This window comes from Cherax quadricarinatus, chromosome 32 (genome assembly GCF_038502225.1).
Source record: "Cherax quadricarinatus isolate ZL_2023a chromosome 32, ASM3850222v1, whole genome shotgun sequence".
NCBI classification, from domain to species: domain Eukaryota; kingdom Metazoa; phylum Arthropoda; class Malacostraca; order Decapoda; family Parastacidae; genus Cherax; species Cherax quadricarinatus.
In genome coordinates this window covers 17,963,770-17,983,756 of record NC_091323.1, presented here as the reverse complement: position 1 = coordinate 17,983,756, position 19,987 = coordinate 17,963,770, and the positions used below count along the sequence as shown (strand labels likewise).

The following is a 19,987-nucleotide window of genomic DNA, read 5'->3' as shown; positions in this document are numbered from 1 at the left end:
ACCACCTCCATCATCTTAGCCCTCCATGTATCTTGGCCCCCATGTGGGTCCAAGTTCTCCCAATCGATCTCCTTGTGGTTAAAGTCACCCATGATCAGGAGCTTTGTGTGTGTGTGTGTGTGTGTGTGTGTGTGTGTGTGTGTGTGTGTATTTCAGGGAGAGACAGAGACAGACCTTGCTAGCTTGTGTGTGTGTGTGTGTGTGTGTGTGTGTGTGTGTGTGTGTGTGTGTGTATTTCAGGGAGAGACAGAGACAGACCTTGCTAGCTTGTGTGTGTGTGTGTGTGTGTGTGTGTGTGTGTGTGTGTGTGTGTGTGTGTGTGTGTGTGTGTGTGTGTGTGTGTGTGTGTGTACACCTAGTACTCACCTAGTTGAGGTTGCAGGGATCGAGTCCAAGCTCCTGGCGCCTGTGTGTGTGTGTGTGTGTGTGTGTGTGTGTGTGTGTGTGTGTGTGTGTGTGTGTGTTTGAGGGAGACAGACAGACAGACCTTGCTAGCTAGCTAGCTTGAGAGAAGGAGCTGATGCTGATGCATCTGTGATGCTGGCGACTAAAGGTGCCTTGGTCAACTGACACTGATGAGAATGGAGGCAGGTAGGTAGGGGTGTGGTCGTCGATGTAGCGTGGGTAGAACCGTGGGTAGAACTCTGGGTAAGGGCGTGGATATGTCGTGAGCAAGGACGTGGCGTGGGCAGGGGCGTGGATGTAACGTGGGCAAGGATGTGGCGTGAGCAGGGGCGTCGAGTAACGTGAAGGACGTGGCGTGGGTGGGATTATGTAGGATGAACGTGGCATGGGTAGGGGCGTGGATAGTAGTATGTAGGATGGGTGGCGGATATGGCGTGGGTGGATGACGTGGCGTGGGCAGGGGCGTAAGTGGAGGACGTGGAGTGGGTAGGAGCATGTAGGATGAGTGTGGCTTGGGCATAGGTAGGAGTAGGTATTCATTCATTAGAGATTCGCCGGTACTTCCGGCCCGGGTAGGATGAGTGTGGCGTGGGTGATGTACTAAGAAGCTGATGGCCATGATGCCGTTCTCCTGGCCAGGCTGGCCAGCAGACACCCAACCTTCATGGTTCTTACTTGACCCAGCCTTCACTGTCTTAATGTTACCATCGCTGTCTTACTGTTACCTTCACTGCATTACTGTTGCCTTCACTGCATTACTGTTACATTCACTGCCTCACTGTTACATTCACTGCCTCACTGTTACCTTGCACTGCCTCACTGTTACCTTCACCGCCTAGCTATTACATTCACTGCATCCCTGTTACCTTGCACTACCTCACTGTTACCTTCACTACCTCACTGTTACCTTCACTACCTCACTGTTGCCTTCACTACCTCACTGTTGCCTTCACTACCTCACTGTTGCCTTCACTACCTCACTGTTGCCTTCACTACCTCACTGTTGCCTTCACTGCCTCACTGTTACCTTCACCGCCTAGCTGTTACCTTCACCGCCTAGCTGTTACCTTCACCGCCTAGCTGTTACCTTCACTTCCTCACTGTTACCTTCACCGCCTAGCTGTTACCTTCACTGCCTCACTGTTACCTTCACCGCCCAACTGTTGCCTTCACTGCCTCACTGTTACCTTCACCGCCTAGCTGTTACCTTGCACTACCTCACTGTTACCTTCACCGCCTAGCTGTTACCTTCACTACCTCACTATTACCTTCATCGCCTAGCTGTTACCTTCACCGCCTAGCTATTACCTTCACTGCCTCACTGTTACCTTCACCGTCTAGCTGTTACCTTGCACTACCTCACTGTTACCTTCACCGTCTAGCTGTTACCTTGCACTACCTCACTGTTACCTTCACTGCCTAGCTGTTACCTTGCACTACCTCACTGTTACCTTCACCGCCTAGCTGTTACCTTGCACTACCTCACTGTTACCTTCACTGTCTAGCTGTTACCTTGCACTACCTCACTGTTACCTTCACCGTCTAGCTGTTACCTTCACTACCTCACTATTACCTTCATCACCTAGCTGTTACCTTCACTGCCTCACTGTTACCTTCACCGCCTAGCTGTTACCTGCACTGCATCACTGTTACCTTCACCGCCTAGCTGTTATCTTGCACTGCCTCACTGTTACCTTCACCGCCTAGCTCTTACCTTGCACTGCCTCACTGTTACCTTCACCGCCTAGCTCTTACCTTGCACTGCCTCACTGTTACCTTCACCGCCTAGCTGTTACCTTGCACTGCCTCACTGTTACCTTCACCGCCTAGCTGTTACCTTGCACTGCCTCACTGTTACCTTCACCGCCTAGCTGTTACCTTGCACTGCCTCACTGTTACCTTCACCGCCTAGCTGTTACCTGCACTGCCTCACTGTTACCTTCACCGCCTAGCTGTTACCTTCACTGCCTCACTGTTACCTTCACCGCCTAGCTGTTACCTGCACTGCCTCACTGTTACCTTCACCACCTAGCTCTTACCTTGCACTGCCTCACTGTTACCTTCACCGCCTAGCTGTTACCTTCACTGTCTCTTCTCACTTGATAACATAATAAAATAACTGACCTTCAAAACCAAGAGCAGGTGAAAAGTTACTAAGAGAATAAGAACTGTGTTCACAATTCTTGAAATTGTACATTAAAAATTTATATCTGTCCTTCCTTAATAATGTTATCCTACGACAAAGCTGTGAATGTTTCCATTGTTCTTCTATAGTAGCCAGACTCGAGATAAAGCTTTCCTGCTGAGTTACTAGCCAAGCCTGCAAGCTTTTGTCAGGAATGACGTCTGTTTACAAACGTCATTCACTTGGTTTTCCTAAAGCTCTGACGTTAACCTGTCCTCATTCCAGCTCCAGTCGTGCTTAACTACGAATCTGTTCTCACCCTATATTGACCGCTACTTTCCGCACCATGATTCTTGAGCCAATATGCAATCCTATAATATTCATGCACAAAAAATTCAGGAGGCATTGCTCGATCTACGTTCCACACACAAGGACATGGAAGTTTGTTGGTACCAAGGGAAGGTCTGACTCCCGGGCAATGAACGAGCAGAGGTAAAGGTTGCTGGATATAGTAAACTTTATAGCAGGCTTTTGCGTCTGGATTTCTCAGTCAGGTATGAGGTTATGTAACGAAGGAAGTGGCGGTCCCAATGGGCTCTACTGATGAGCAAAAACAAGTTGGGCAGGACATTGGTGTCTAACTCCTTTGTCCACAAGAAGAGTCACCAGGAGCGAATTCTCTTGTGATTGAAGCCATGACACGCTAACCTGCTGCTTGCAGAGTCCTGAGTCCTGTACATTGTGTACAACTTGTGGTGTGTGTCACTCACCATGGTGCACCTTTTAATAGTATGAGTCGGGCATCGTTTTTTTCAGTTTCAACTTGTGTTTTATGTTCCCTGAAGTGTGTGTAGAAACCTCAGTGACATCTTAAGATGTTATTTTAATGTTTCTTGTGTTTCAAGGATTATTTGTATAAGTTTAACTGCCGTGCTTTTAGTGAATGTCGTGAATGAATGTGTACTTTTTTAATGTATAGAAGGCTGAATGACCTTTTGGTCGTTCACCTCTGTGTTGGAATTAAAAAGTACCTCTCCTTAATCGTCTCTCCACCACATATATACTCTTGACCACTACCAGATATATACTCTTGACCACTACCAGATATATACTCTTGACCACTACCAGATATATACTCTTGACCACTACCAGATATATACTCTTGACCACTACCAGATATATGCTCTTGACCACTACCAGATATATACTCTTGACCACTACCAGATATATACTCTTGACCACTACCAGATATATACTCTTGACCACTACCAGATATATACTCTTGACCACTACCAGATATATGCTCTTGACCACTACCAGATATATACTCTTGACCACTACCAGATATATACTCTTGACCACTACCAGATATATACTCTTGACCACTACCAGATATATGCTCTTGACCACTACCAGATATATACTCTTGACCACTACCAGATATATACTCTTGACCACTACCAGATATATGCTCTTGACCACTACCAGATATATGCTCTTGACCACTACCAGATATATACTCTTGACCACTACCAGATATATACTCTTGACCACTACCAGATATATACTCTTGACCACTACTAGATATATACTCTTGACCACTACCAGATATATGCTCTTGACCACTACCAGATATATACTCTTGACCACTACCAGATATATACTCTTGACCACTACCAGATATATGCTCTTGACCACTACCAGATATATACTCTTGACCACTACCAGATATATGCTCTTGACCACTACCAGATATATACTCTTGACCACTACCAGATATATACCCTTGACCACTACCAGATATATACTCTTGACCGCTACCAGATATATACTCTTGACCACTACCAGATATATACTCTTGACCGCTACCAGATATATACTCTTGACCACTACCAGATATATACACTTAACCACTACCAGATATATACTCTTGAACACTACCAGATATATACTCTTGAACACAACTAGATATATACTCTTAACCACTACCAGATATATACTCTTGACCACTACCAGATATATACACTTAACCACTACCAGATATATACTCTTGAACACTACCAGATATATACTCTTGAACACTACTAGATATATACACTTAACCACTACCAGATATATACTCTTGACCACTACCAGATATATACTCTTGACCACTACCAGATATATACACTTAACCACTACCAGATATATACTCTTGACCACTACCAGATATATACTCTTGAACACTACTAGATATATACTCTTAACCACTACCAGATATATACTCTTGACCACTACCAGATATATACTCTTGAACACTACCAGATATATACTCTTGAACACTACCAGATATATACTCTTGACCGCTACCAGATATATACTCTTGAACACTACCAGATATATACTCTTGACCACTACCAGATATATACTCTTGACCACTACCAGATATATACTCTTGACCACTACCAGATATATGCTCTTGACCACTACCAGATATATACTCTTGACCACTACTAGATATATACTCTTGACCACTACTAGATATATACTCTTGAACACTACCAGATATATACTCTTGAACACTACCAGATATATACTCTTGACCCCTACTAGATATATACTCTTGACCACTACCAGATATATACTCTTGACCACTACTAGATATATACTCTTGACCACTACCAGATATATACTCTTGACCACTACTAGATATATACTCTTGACCACTACCAGATATATACTCTTGACCACTACTAGATATATACTCTTGAACACTACCAGATATATACTCTTGAACACTGCCAGATATATACTCTTGAACACTACCAGATATATACTCTTGACCACTACCAGATATATACTCTTGACCACTACCAGATATATACTCTTGAACACTACCAGATATATACTCTTGACCACTACTAGATATATACTCTTGAACACTACTAGATATATACTCTTGAACACTACTAGATATATACTCTTGACCACTACTAGATATATACTCTTGAACACTACCAGATATATACTCTTGAACACTACCAGATATATACTCTTGAACACTACCAGATATATACTCTTGACCACTACCAGATATATACTCTTGACCACTACTAGATATATACTCTTGAACACTACTAGATATATACACTTGACCACTACCAGATATATACTCTTGACCACTACCAGATATATACTCTTGACCACTACCAGATATATACTCTTGACCACTACCAGATATATACTCTTGACCACTACCAGATATATACTCTTGACCACTACCAGATATATACTCTTGACCACTACCAGATATATACTCTTGACCACTACTAGATATATACTCTTGAACACTACTAGATATATACACTTGACCACTACCAGATATATACTCTTGACCACTACTAGATATATACTCTTGACCACTACTAGATATATACTCTTGACCACTACCAGATATATACTCTTGACCACTACTAGATATATACTCTTGACCACTACTAGATATATACTCTTGACCACTACCAGATATATACTCTTGACCACTACCAGATATATACTCTTGACCACTACTAGATATATAGTCTTGACCACTACTAGATATATACTCTTGACCACTACCAGATATATACTCTTGACCACTACTAGATATATACTCTTGACCACTACCAGATATATACTCTTGACCACTACCAGATATATACTCTTGACCACTACTAGATATATACTCTTGACCACTACTAGATATATACTCTTGACCACTACTAGATATATACTCTTGACCACTACCAGATATATACTCTTGACCACTACTAGATATATACTCTTGACCACTACTAGATATATACTCTTGACCACTACCAGATATATACTCTTAACCACTACTAGATATATACTCTTGACCACTACTAGATATATACTCTTAACCACTACTAGATATATACTCTTGACCACTACTAGATATATACTCTTGACCACTACTAGATATATACTCTTGACCACTACTAGATATATACTCTTGACCACTACCAGATATATACTCTTGACCACTACCAGATATATACTCTTAACCACTACTAGATATATACTCTTGACCACTACTAGATATATACTCTTAACCACTACCATATATATACTCTTAACCACTACTAGATATATACACTTAACCACTACCAGATATTCAAATTTGAGCCTACAATCAGCTTTACCACTACACTCTTGTCAGTATACCACACGCTCCACCACCTACCACATTTGATAGAAATGGTTGAAAGTGAAGTCATGCCCCGTGTAGCTTACATTGTGTGATGTAATTCGAAGAAAAAATATGAAGGAAAAGATATTTTGCTTGATAATATTGAGGACATATCTATGAGATAATATAAACGCAATTGTTAGTGTTACTTGTAAGATTTCCTTTAAGTTTATATTATACATGTTAATGACACTTTACAACATGTGTGAAGTCCAAAAGTAGGTCTGAAATTGTTGCATACACTTCGCATTGCAAGAAACAAATTAAAATGTGCATTCATTCAGTTGATTCCAGAAGATAAGAAATAAAAACATTGAAGGTAAACTGAAGTAAACAATTTCCATTGCTGGAAGGTGTGAGGAGAGAGAGTATATTAACTATCAGTAACATCATGAGAGTAAAGGGAAATTTTTTTTGGCGTCAGCAATGAAAAGGACAAGAATACACACACCTATCGTGTTGAAGCTGTGTGTGTGTGTGTGTGTGTGTGTGTGTGTGTGTGTGTGTGTGTGTGTGTGTGTGTGTGTGTGTGTGTGTGCGTGCGTATGTATGTATATATATATATATATATATATATATATATATATATATATATATATATATATATATATATATATATATATTGTATGTGTGCTCACCTATTTGTGGTTGCAGGGGTCGAGTCATAGCTCCTGGCCCTGCCTCTTCACTGATCGCTAATAGGCCCTCTCCCAGCTCCATGAGGTTTATCAAACCTCGTCTTCAAAATATGTATGGTTCCTGCCTCCACTACGTCACTTTCTAGGCTCTTCCACTTCCTGACAACTCTGTGACTGAAGAAATACTTCCTAACATCCCTTTGACTCATGTGAGTCTTCAACTTCCAATTGTGACTCCTTGTTTCTGTGTACTATCTCTGGAACATCCTCTCTTTGTCCACCTTGTCAGTTCCTCGAAGTATTTTATGTCGTTATCATGTCTTCCCTAACCCCCCTGTCTTCCAGTGTTGTCAGGCCGATTTCCCTTAACCTTTCTTCGTAGGACAATCCCCTTAGCCCCTTGCAAACCTTTCCACTTTTTCTAATTTCTTGACGTGCTTGACCAGGCGTGGATTCCAAACTGGTGCTGCATACTCCAGTATGGGCCTGACGTACATGGTGAGGTATCGGAACGCTACTCTTAGGTTTGCCAGGCGCCCATATGCTGCAGCAGTTATATGATTGATGTTCGGTTCAGGAGACGTGCTCGGTATTATACTCACCCCAAGATCTTTTTCCTCGGGTGAGGTTTGCAGTCTTTGGCCACCTAGACCATACTCTGCGATCTTCTTTGTCCTTCCCTGATCTATATGACTTTGCATTTGGCGGGGTTAAACTCGAGGAGCCAGTTGCTGGACCAGGCTTGTAGCCTATCCAGGTGTCTTTGTAGTCCTGCCCGATCCTCATCCGATTTAATTCTCCTCATTAACTTCACATCATCTGCAAACAGGGACACCTCTGAGTCTATCCCTTCCGTCATGTTCACATATACCAAAAACGGCACCGGTCCTATGACTAACCCCTGTGGAATCCCGCTCGTCACAGGCGCCCACTCTGACACCTCGTCACGTGCCATGACTCGTTGTTGCCTCCCTGTCAGATATTCTTTGATCCATTGCAGTGCCTTTCCTGTTATGCATGCCTGATCCTCTAGCTTTTGCATAAACTTCTTGTAAGGAACTGTGTCGAAGGCCTTCTTGCAATCCAAGAAAATGTAATCCACCCCCTCTCTCGTGTCTTACTTCCGTTACCTTGTCATAAAACTCCAGTAGGTTTGTGACACAGGATTTTCCTTTCCTGAAACCGTGCTGGTTGTCATTTATAAGCTTGTTTCTTTCTAGGTCCTCCACCACTCTCCTCCTGATAATCTTTTCGACTTTGCATACTATACACATTAGTGACGAAGGTCTGTAGTTTAATGCCTCATGTTTGTCTCCTTTCTTAAAAATTGGGAGTACATTTGCCATCTTCCATACCTCAGATAGTTGCCCAGTTTCAGTGGATGTGTTGAAGACTTTCGTTAGTGGCACACATCATTTCTGCTCCCTCTCTAAGGACCCACGGAGAGATGTCTGGTCCTACCGCCTTTGAGGTATCAATGAAAGGAGGAAGATGTGCAGGTGGAAAGGTAACCTTGAAGACTAGATCGAGAAGAAAGCTTGGCGAACTAAGTGACATGAGACACTGGATGACATGGGGACAGTGAGTGACATGATACACAGTGGATGACATGGTAAATAAACAACTGACAGTAGTGGAGTGTACCAGAGATGACTGACAGTAGTGGTGTGTACCAGAGATGACTGACAGTAGTGGTGTGTACCAGAGATGACTGACAGTAGTGGTGTGTACCAGAGATGACTGACAGTAGTGGTGTGTACCAGAGATGACTGACAGTAGTGGTGTGTACCAGAGATGACTGACAGTAGTGCTGTGTACCAGAGATGACTGACAGTAGTGGTGTGTACCAGAGATGACTGACAGTAGTGGGGTGTACCAGAGATGACTGACAGTAGTGGGGTGTACCAGAGATGACTGACAGTAGTGGGGTGTACCAGAGATGACTGACAGTAATGGGACGTGCCAGAGGTGACTAACAACAAGAGTTGAATTACTTTAGGGAAGGATGGAAGTAGAAGGGGGAACAGGATAAGGGATGCTTGGTAGATGGAAGATGAGAACACTGACCACGAGGATTGGCATCCATGAATGTTCTGTGATTTGTAGTTTGGACGATGTCTGAATAAACAGGTTATGCAGAAAAAAAATGGAAGCTTGTTGAAGAAGTTTTACTGGAGATGGGACTCACTGGAGAACTGGCAAGATTAAAATACAGCTACTTATGTCTTATGCTATTTGTAAGACAGCACAGGGACCAAGTGTTGAGGAATAACTCGTACTTAAGAGGCTCTTCCCTTGTCGACAATGTATATACATCAAAGACGATAAGAACGCATAAGAGGCATTAAGACCGGGAGATTTGCGAGTGGGGGAGGGAGGGAAGGAAGGTGGAGAGAGAGCTGCAACAAAGGGTCCATCCCTTGGGAGACAACGGAGAAAGAGGGAGGGGAAGAGAACGAAAAAAAAAGAGTAAGTTAGAAAAGGCATATATTAATAATTTTTTTTCTGAATTATCACATTATAATGGTGCAAAACGGACCGAAACGTCGTACAATTTTTATTTAAATTTTTAAAGCTAGATGCAAGTAAAATTGTTTTAGAGAGCTAATTGTGGGATAAAAGTCATTTTGTTTCCTCTATACCAGTGTTCTCAACTGGTGGTCCATGGACCACTGGTGGTCAGTGGTGATATTTTGGGTGGTCCACAGAACGTTCACTATATTTTGTAATAAACTGAAGGTGGGTAGGTGTGTGTGTGTGTATATATATATATATATATATATATATATATATATATATATATATATATATATATATATATATATATATATATATAGATATATATATATATATATATATATATATATATATATATATATATATATATATATATATATATATAATGTCGTGCCGAATATGTAAAACTGGTCAATTAGCAAGAACTTATTTAAAATTAAGTCCTTTCTAAAATTTTCTCTTATACGTTTAAAGATATATTTTTTTCATTAATGTTAATGTAAAAATTTTTGATTTTGCTCCAAAAGAATCTTAGAAAACTTACCTAACCTTATTATAACAAGAACAATTTATTTTAGCCTAACCCAACTATATATATTTTAGATTTGTTTACAATAATTTAATACTAAACAAACACAGTGAAATATATTTTTTTCGTTAGGTTCAGAATGATTTTGGCGAAATTATTGCATACACAAATTTTCGCTTGTCCTATATGGCAAGATGAACGTTGCTATTTAAGCCAAGATCGCAAGTTCTGCCTATTCGGCACGACATATATATATATATATATAAATATATATATATATAAATATATATATATATATATATATATATATATATATATATATATATATATATAAAAATCAAACTAAAATGTTAGATATCTAGGATTTTATGTATCTTCTCGAATTTCTCTTTATAAGAAATATATTCCAAATCAAATTATTTTGTCTTTGCTTTGCCTTTGTATATCATTACTCAAAAAATGAAATGGTCCACGATATTTTTATAATTTGGTTGATGGTCCATGGGCTGTAACGAGTTGAGAACCACTGCCCTATACAGTGGTACTATGTATATAGTTTAATGTTATGAAACCTTCTGCGTCGACACCGTAGAGTTGTTAACCAGAGTCTCGCCATCACTTACACGTTAGTTTAGTCACAGGTATCCACCATGAAATATATAACCAGTAATCTCTTGTTTAAATTAATTGTTCAAATAACTGCCAGAGTAGAAATCTTTGTCAGTGTTAGGTAAACAAATGTCACGAGGCCGCTGGAGGGTTAACATCTCTTCTGGTCACTTCTGTGTTTAAGAATTATAAGAACCATGTTGAGTTTGGCTTAAATAATGACAGGTGGGCATGTTACGAACTGAACCATATGTAAAATTAATGGCACTAAAGTTAGGGCGAAGAACTTAAGCAATGAGTATTACAGAATATATGACATAATCATAGAATGCACTTGATCCTCATAATAACTCGGCTTATATGCTCTCTGGAGAAGTCCTGTGTTACTATACGAAGTTCCAATAGAATGGAACTAATGGACAATTTTATGGATTAAATCTTCCATTCACTTGTTCTTCTGTGATAAGATTGATATTTTAGCCGAAGAAAGTTCTTAAAAGATTGTAATGTGGCCGTCGTGTGTATGGATCAAGCGCTAGACAGTAAGTCATGAATTTGAATGACATAGAATTGCATTTCTATAATCCATGACAACATGAATGTAGATAAACACATTTACCAGGAACTTCTGATGTGACGGTGACACACGCAGTGAGTCAGGATGTGACGGTGACACACGCAGTGAGTCAGGATGTGACGGTGACACACGCAGTGAGTCAGGATGTGACGGTGACACACGCAGTGAGTCAGGATGTGACGGTGACACACGCAGTGAGTCAGGATGTGACGGTGACACACGCAGTGAGTCAGGATGTGACGGTGACACACGCAGTGAGTCAGGATGTGACGGTGACACACGCAGTGAGTCAGGATGTGACGGTGACACACGCAGTGAGTCAGGAGGCTTAGGCTTAGTTTCAAGTACATTTGGCAGTGTGACGTACACACACAATTCTTCTACACTGTGTTTGACTTATTTCAGAATATTAAGGTGCAGAGTAACATATTTTTTTATAATTTTAAAAGCGCCAAACCCGTGTGGGTGACTCAAAACAAGGAGCGGTGGAGGCTCGATCTTGTGCTGATCACGTCACACATGCTTCTTGCTATATTACATAGTATACGTCAAGGTATCATAAATGAAAATAAAATGCCAATATTTCTAAGAAAATTATCGAATGATTATAGTGTATAAAAGTGGTCTTGTCCAAATAACCAACTGATAACTGATGCAGGTCAAGGTGTATTACTGCTAATTCTTACACATCCTAGATTCTAGGCTGATATGTATCTACAGTTCTCGCACTGCAGCCTAGACGCTGGGTATGAGGTACACAGTAAACAACCCGCTTTGGTGGCACAATTTTAACATTGGATGATGTAGAGATAGAACGATAATATATGTCAGTGTTTCGTAATAGTTAAAAAAATATTAGAGCTTTACAACAAGTTTTGTTACAGGGTAACTTAAAATACAAGTTTATAAATTACACTTAGTCCTAGACCTACCTGGAGGCTGTTGCGAGGGTCAGCGCCCCCACGACCCGGTCCTTCATTAAGTCTTGTGTATCCGTATATTCTTGCGCCTCCGTCCATAAAATGGATATGAGAATGGGAAGCACAATAAAATAACTTCGGTGACAAATTCTAGTACAACTGAAAAAAGAAATGAAGACAGTACGGTTGTTAACGATGGAGATGCAATACTGGGGCAGGATATTGATTTAGATGTGAGCGTAGGCGGGTATTAGTGGCTATATGCCGTATTCTGACAGATATTGTTATAAGACTTGCGCTGTCAGCTGTTGGTCCTTATAGAACGTGCTTTTTTTTTTTTTTACAGAAAAATGAATTGTAGACCTAGCGATTTGAGCTGTTAAAATGATCATGATTGTGATAATGTAGATTTTAGGAGTAACTTTCATCGTTTAACACTGGATAAAGATAAAAAATAATTATAAAAATTATGGAAAAAAAGCATGAAAAGGTGAGGGGCACAGAAAAAAGTAAAATATTTTATACAGATAGAAGTACAAGAAATAAGATGAAGGAATTAAGTGTGGCTGTATGTGCGGGAAACATTGATGTTATTGTAATAAGTGAGGCTTGTTGTAATAACAAGAGTCGAGACCATATTCAAGGATCAGGGGTTCTTAGCCGGGGGTATCCATACCACTTGGGGGTATGGGACTCGATCTCTGAATAATTTAAAACAATAGATTAGAATAAATTATTAGCTGTTCTGTTGTTAGCTATCCATATGTAAATTATAACCAAGGTACTGACTTCTTTTGAAGTCATACTGGTACCTAGTAGAACCGGTGGTGATTTCCAGTCTGGTGAAGGAGACATATTGGGCAATCCATTGGGGTCAGTAATCACAAAAGAGTTAAGTACTGCTGGTTCAGATTATTCCATGTAGATAAAAATAACGGGAAGGGGGGGAAAGGATGACATTATATATACGGGAAAATATAAATTGTGTAAAAAACAGGTATAACAATCAACAGATTAGTCACAATATCTGTTTGGGTAGAATTTCTAGAAAGTGAAGAAAAATTAATTTTAGGTGTAATATACTGACCCACAAGTTTAGAAAACGACAGAGGGAGACTTAAGACGAAATTGACTCACGAAATCGTAATGACACGATTGCAGATAATCCATACCACAGGTGGGGATAGAACCCGCAATCAGTGGCTAACGCGACGGTCTGGAGTTTTGAGACTGATCGCGGGTTCTATCCCCACCCGTGGTATGGTTTGAGACGAAATTGTTAGGACTTCTAGACATGATAACGTAGTAATAGGGGATTTTAACCTTATTCAAATTGACTAGACTTCTTAGACCGGTAATCTGGAGTCTTTTGATTTCGTGGAAGTAGCTCAGGACTTTACGAAACAATTTGTAATAGGTTTATTTCAGCGAATCGCATTCTAAGAAGAACTGGTCATATGTTGTGCACAGCGTTCACACTTATGGCTACAGGGGTCGAATTTCAACTTACAGCCGCACCTCGAGGGTTGTACTAGGGGAACCTGTCCTTGCGTGCTTGTCTGTAAATTCGAGACAGCTTTTACATCGAAAAATTGTGCGTAAACTGTAGGGTTTACAGATTACTTAGTCACTTCTAGGACTGTAATCACAGCTTCGGAATCACACAACTAGGAAATTATAACTAACTGCACACGCATTTCACTTGATTATTAAACCAGTGTGATGACAGCGAGTTATCCTTGAGTTAGTAGGCGTTGAGAGGCGCGACGGGTGAGTTGGATCATCGCCACCAACCATTTGTGGTATTGGTGTGGTGTGGACGTCAGGCAGCTGAGGGACAAGCTTTGTTGTATGTTAGGGAGTGGGGGGAGGGTGGTCATCAGCAGTGTGGTGGGGACGGCTTTGTGGCCACGTCAGGAGCTGCTGCTGATGGTGGCATTGGTGCCTTTGTTGTACACACATGTATCTCTTGCCCTGCGGCTGAGGTCCGCATCATCGCTGCTGGGACACTCGCCTGGCGCGGAAGAGAAAATCGGATGAATGTGTATTGTTTGCTGGGGGTCATGCGCTACTCGGTGTGAAAACATTGTATACAAACACGTCCAGATACAAGAGGATACGTATAACGACAAAACCATGGCTGGAAAATTTAACATTAAACTGGCATATTGAAAAGTCATTTGATTTTCATTTCCAATATGCATGTTTCCTGTAAACATACTTGCGCCCTAGAATGCGCGTGTAGAGATTCGCCAATACTCACCTATATGTAATTGCAGGAGCCTATCTTTGATAGACCTTTGAGCTTCGAGTATTTCTACTCCCGGAGCCCGGCCATAGGCCAGGTTCGTCTGGTGCAAGCCTGGTCAATCAGGCTGTTACTGCCGGTGCCCCAGTCTTAGCTCAGAACCCACTTTGTGTGTGTGTGTGTGTGTGTGTGTGTGTGTGTGTGTGTGTGTGTGTGTGTGTGTGTGTGTGTGTGTGTGTGTGTGTGTGTGTTTACTCGTTTGCGTGCTTTAGTTGTTAGGGAAGGGCCAAAGTTTATTGAAGACAATGGAAAATAAAATGTTAGACAAATTATTACAAACTTCTGAAAATATTGTTAAAGTATAAATTGTTACAGTATAAGCTACTATATTTGATTGTTTAGTAATTCTAAGGTAATTTTAAGGCTGCCCGACTTGCTATGCATTACAAGAGGTTTTCTATGAAGTAGTTTATACATATCCATTACTCAACTGTCAGTCGTATATTGTATCCCACTTTATAGAAATAGTTTCATTTGCAGGGGCCCCCTCCCTCCCCTTCCCGGTTCTAGAGGCGGGGAGGATGGTGATGGGATGGTGGTAGTCTATGATGTGGAACACTGGAGATGTGCAAGTGGTAGTGGTGGTGGTGGGTTATTGGGGGATGGGAGCACCGCCATACATCACTTAGTACAATTTTAACTTCCTCTCACCCTCCCTCGCCTTCCTTAAATGTTCTCTCGCATGTGGTCGTATACATTCCTTAACAAATGAAGTGAATTAACCTAATCATCCAACAACCCATGCATCAGTCTGACTCTTCATCCATCCGTTTGTCCAGTCCATTCTACAGTGTCTCCATCGATTCATCTATCCGTCGTTCCATTCATCCACTGGTTCATATCTATTCCTTCCTTCCTGGAGTCTACTTGGAGGGCATTCCGGGGATCAACGCCCCTGCGGTCCGGTCCACGACCAGGCCTCCCGGTGGATCAGGGCCTGATCAGCGAGGCTGTTACTGCTGGCCGCACGCAATCCAATGTACGAACCACATCCCGGCTGATCCTGCGCCGTCTTTAGGTATCTGTCCAGCTCCCTCTTGAAGACAACCAGGGGTCTTCCCGTAATATCCCTTATTGCTTATTCACCTATTTGTCCACCCCTTCACAAACTTGTTTGTTCATCTTCACAACAAAAGCGTATGACAAAAGGGATATTTAGGATATTGAATATTAGTTTGCAAGAATTTTCATGATAAAATTAATTTTGGGAAGTATCGACAATGTAAGAGATAGATCCAATGGAAATTAACCTCCTAATGAAAATTTTTTTGCGTTAACCTCGGTTAAATGATCAGTTGTCCCCGCTGCTTGCTATATATAGTTCTTGTGTATAAAATGGAACGATGAAAATACTCTTCATGTACAACATACACGGTGATTTAAATTGGAATAAACTTGAGACAAGCGATAGTCATACATTAGCATGGAATCCTGAAGCATTAACCAGATATCCTAAATTTGCTTGCAGAAGATAAGACCAATTATTTTTTTTATTAACATATCGGCCGTTTCTCACCAAGGCAGGGTGGCCTGAAAAAGAAAAACTTTCACCATCATTTACTCCATCACTGTCTTGCATGAGTGTCAATAGTGTTACTGTGTAATTCTGCAGTATTTTTAGATAATCCCATCTACCTTATAGATAGGCTCCCTTGCTAGCTGTGACGTCACGAAACCCATCACATGTGAGCTGTAGACCTGAGGCCTCACGGTCAGTTCCCGCTAGTCATAGACTGGACAAGGCAAAGCTCCGGGGCTACCCTACAAGACTCTTAATTATACGCCTCCAAGACATCCAACTTGTGTATTTCTTACTCCACAATCTCTTCACGAACCCCCACGACAAGAGGTGCGCTTACACTACAGTTTAAAACTGCAACATTAACACCCCTCCTTCAGAATGCAGGCACTGTACTTCCCATCTTCAGGACTTAAGTCAGGGCTGCCGGTTTCCCAGAATCCCTTCATAAACGTTACCTTGCTCACACTCCAACAGCACGTCAAGTCCTAAAAACCATTTGTCTCCATTCCTTCCCATCTAACACGCTCACGCATGCTTGCTGTAGTCACAAATCAAGAAGTACATCTGTTAACCCTTTTGGAACCTAATTCCTAGATCCTGTGTGTATCGATAATCCATATACTCTTGCGGGACCATCACAGGATAGATGCGTGAGATGTACAATAAATTAGCCGCTTCGACGGCAAAATCTAATCAAGAGTGGATAATCGTCCGCTAGGAGACTGGGGCATTATATCTAATATGCAAAAAGTAGCTCGTAGGCCAGTGGTTGTCTTCTGCTCATAACCAAAGTACCCGGGTTCAGTGTTGGGAGAGTCTATACCTTTGGGTAAGTCTCTTAGGGTGGCAGCAAAGCATTAGCTAAAAACTATAGACCATTGGATCTAGCGTCCCACATCATAAAAATCTTTGAAAGAATGCTAAGAAGCATGATTGCAAACCACCTGGATTCCCAAAAACTGCACAATCCAGGGAAACATGGGTTCAGGGCAGGTCGCTCCTGCCTTTCACAACTACTGGATCACTATGATATGGCCTTCGATGCACTGGAAGAAAAAGAAAATGCAGATGTAATATACACAGACTTTGCAAAAGCGTTTGACAAGTGCGATCATGGCGTACTAGCGCACAAAATACGTGCTAAAGGAATAACTGGGAAAGTGGGGAGATGGATCTTCAACTTCCTAACCAATCGAACACAGAGTAGTGGTCAACAGAGATAAATCGGAGGCTGCCATAGTGAAGAGCTCTGTTCCTCATCCTCATATCAGACATAGACAGAGATGTAATCCACAGCACCGTATCATCCTTTGCAAACGATACGAGGATCTGCATGAGGCTGCAATCTGTTGAGGACACAGTTAACCTCCAAGAAGATATAAACCAAGTTTTCCAATGGGCAACGGAAAACAATATGATGTTCAATGAGGACAAATTCCAACTACTTCGTTATGGAAAACTGGAGGAGATAATGACTAGAACAGAGTATACTACAAACTCTGGCCATACAATAGAGCGGAAAAATAATGTAAGGGACTTGGGAGTTATGTCTGAGGATCTCACTTTCAAGGATCACAATAGTACCACGATCACAAGTGCAAAGAAAAATGATAGGATGGATAATGAGAACTTTCAAAACGAGAGATGCCAAGCCAATGATGACCCTTCTCATGTCACTAGGCTGGACTACTGCTGTACATTAACATCTCCGTTCAAAGCAGGTGAAATTGCAGATCTAGTGAGTGTACAGAGAACCTTTACTGCATGTATAAGTTCTATCAAGCACCTTAACTACTGGGAACGCTTGGAAGCGCTTGACTTGTACTCGTTGGAACGCAGGAGAGAGAGAGATATCATAATCTACACTTGGAAAATCCTGGAAGGAATGGTCCCGAATCTGCACACAGAAATCACTCCCTACGAAAGTAAAAGACTGCGCAGGCGATGCAAAACACCTCCAATTAAACGTATGGGCGCCATGGGTACACTAAGAGAAAACACCATAAGTGTCCGGAGCCCAAGACTGTTCAACAGCCTCCCACCAAGCATAAGAGGAATTACCAATAGGCCCCTGGTTGCCTTCAAGAGGGAGCTGGAGCGATACCTAAAGTCAGTGCCGGATCAGCCGGGCTGTGGTTCGTACGTTGGACAACGTGCGGCCAGCATTAACAGCCTGGTTGATCAGGCCCTGATCAACCGGGAGGCCTGGTCGTTGACCGGGCCGCGGGGGCGTTGATCCCCGGAATAACCTCCAGGTAGACTCCAGGTATTGCCCCTGTTCACGTAGTAATAAATACCTGGGTGGAAATAAATGATATAAAATACCGACACAATGGAAATATAAACACACATGCAGTATAATGTGATCCTTTATTGAGGATCACATTATACTGCATATATGTGTTTATATTTCCAAATACCTGGGTGTTGGCCGACTGTTGTGGGTAACATTCTTGGAGGTGGTAGTACGCCTTATTTATCACTCGACTTTGAAATGATAAAAGCTTTTAACCTGTAAATTCAACTGTATAAAAAAATCACATACCATTTGTTCTAGTCTGTAACAGGTTGGAATGACCGAGTGACAGGGCAGTCAATAACTGGCAAGTATACGAGTATTCGGATGATGACGGAGAGAGCCAGAAGAACCATATGCTCTACCTGGAAGGCATTTCCGGGCATCAACCACTAAGAGACAACAACTATTTAAAAAATTGTCACAGCTTTTAAGATGCTGTTAAGTTAATACACCATTGAGTGGAGCATCGTGTGATCAAAACTTATCTATGAACATTAAGTAAACAACTACAACAGCAGCAGCAGCAGCAAGATGAGTGATAAATGTGAGATGGTAGGGAGGTATGGGAGGCGCGAGGGACCACATAAATAATTAATTCCTGTTTACCATTACACTTGGCCTCTGCTCTAGATAATTGAATGCTTCTACTCGATAATTAAATTCCATTGGCCAATTAGGCAGAAATGGCTGATGGCACTGAAATATTTTACGGAAGATTCATGTGAGCTGGATAGTATTGGAGGATGCCAGGGCGGGTTATTGGCAGGGTGGAGGGGAGTGCATGTGAGAGATGGTGTAGCATAGGGGTAATGTTCTTGTACAACATATCCTCATACCCTTCATAACCATGGTAACATTTCACACTTTTAAGCTTCTATAGTGCTTCACTGCTAACGTTACTCCCGTTTATTGAAGTTTATTGGCAATTGCGCTTATATATAGGTTAATTAAAATAACATAATTAAAAGTATTTTATTATAAGTGGCTTAAATCGTTCAAATAATGATGCCCTATGACGATTAAGAAAACATACTGTAAATTGAAGTTAAGTTGTGCTATGAGGACGTATTTAACCCAACTCTTCCCAGACTGTCCATTTGTCTACTGTTAGGCGCCATACCAGTTTACTTTCGGTAAAGAACCGCATGATGGTTAGTACTTTAGTGTACAGTATTATATCTGCAGTAATGTAAACATATACAAGTCTGTCATTATTGTTCTAATGCATATTGAAGATTGTGCGGTTTTTAATGATGTGATAGTTGCTGGGGCCAGGGGTAGCCCAGCTAGTAAGTATTATAGTGCTG

The 19,987-nt window shown here is 41.3% G+C and overlaps 1 protein-coding gene across 2 annotated transcripts in view; it reads left to right on the top strand.

The window, feature by feature from the left end:
• The window catches only part of LOC128690304 (cyclin-dependent kinase 17-like), a 641,614-nt gene that overhangs the window by 151,027 nt on the left and 470,600 nt on the right, over positions 1-19,987 (top strand). The window lies entirely within an intron of this gene.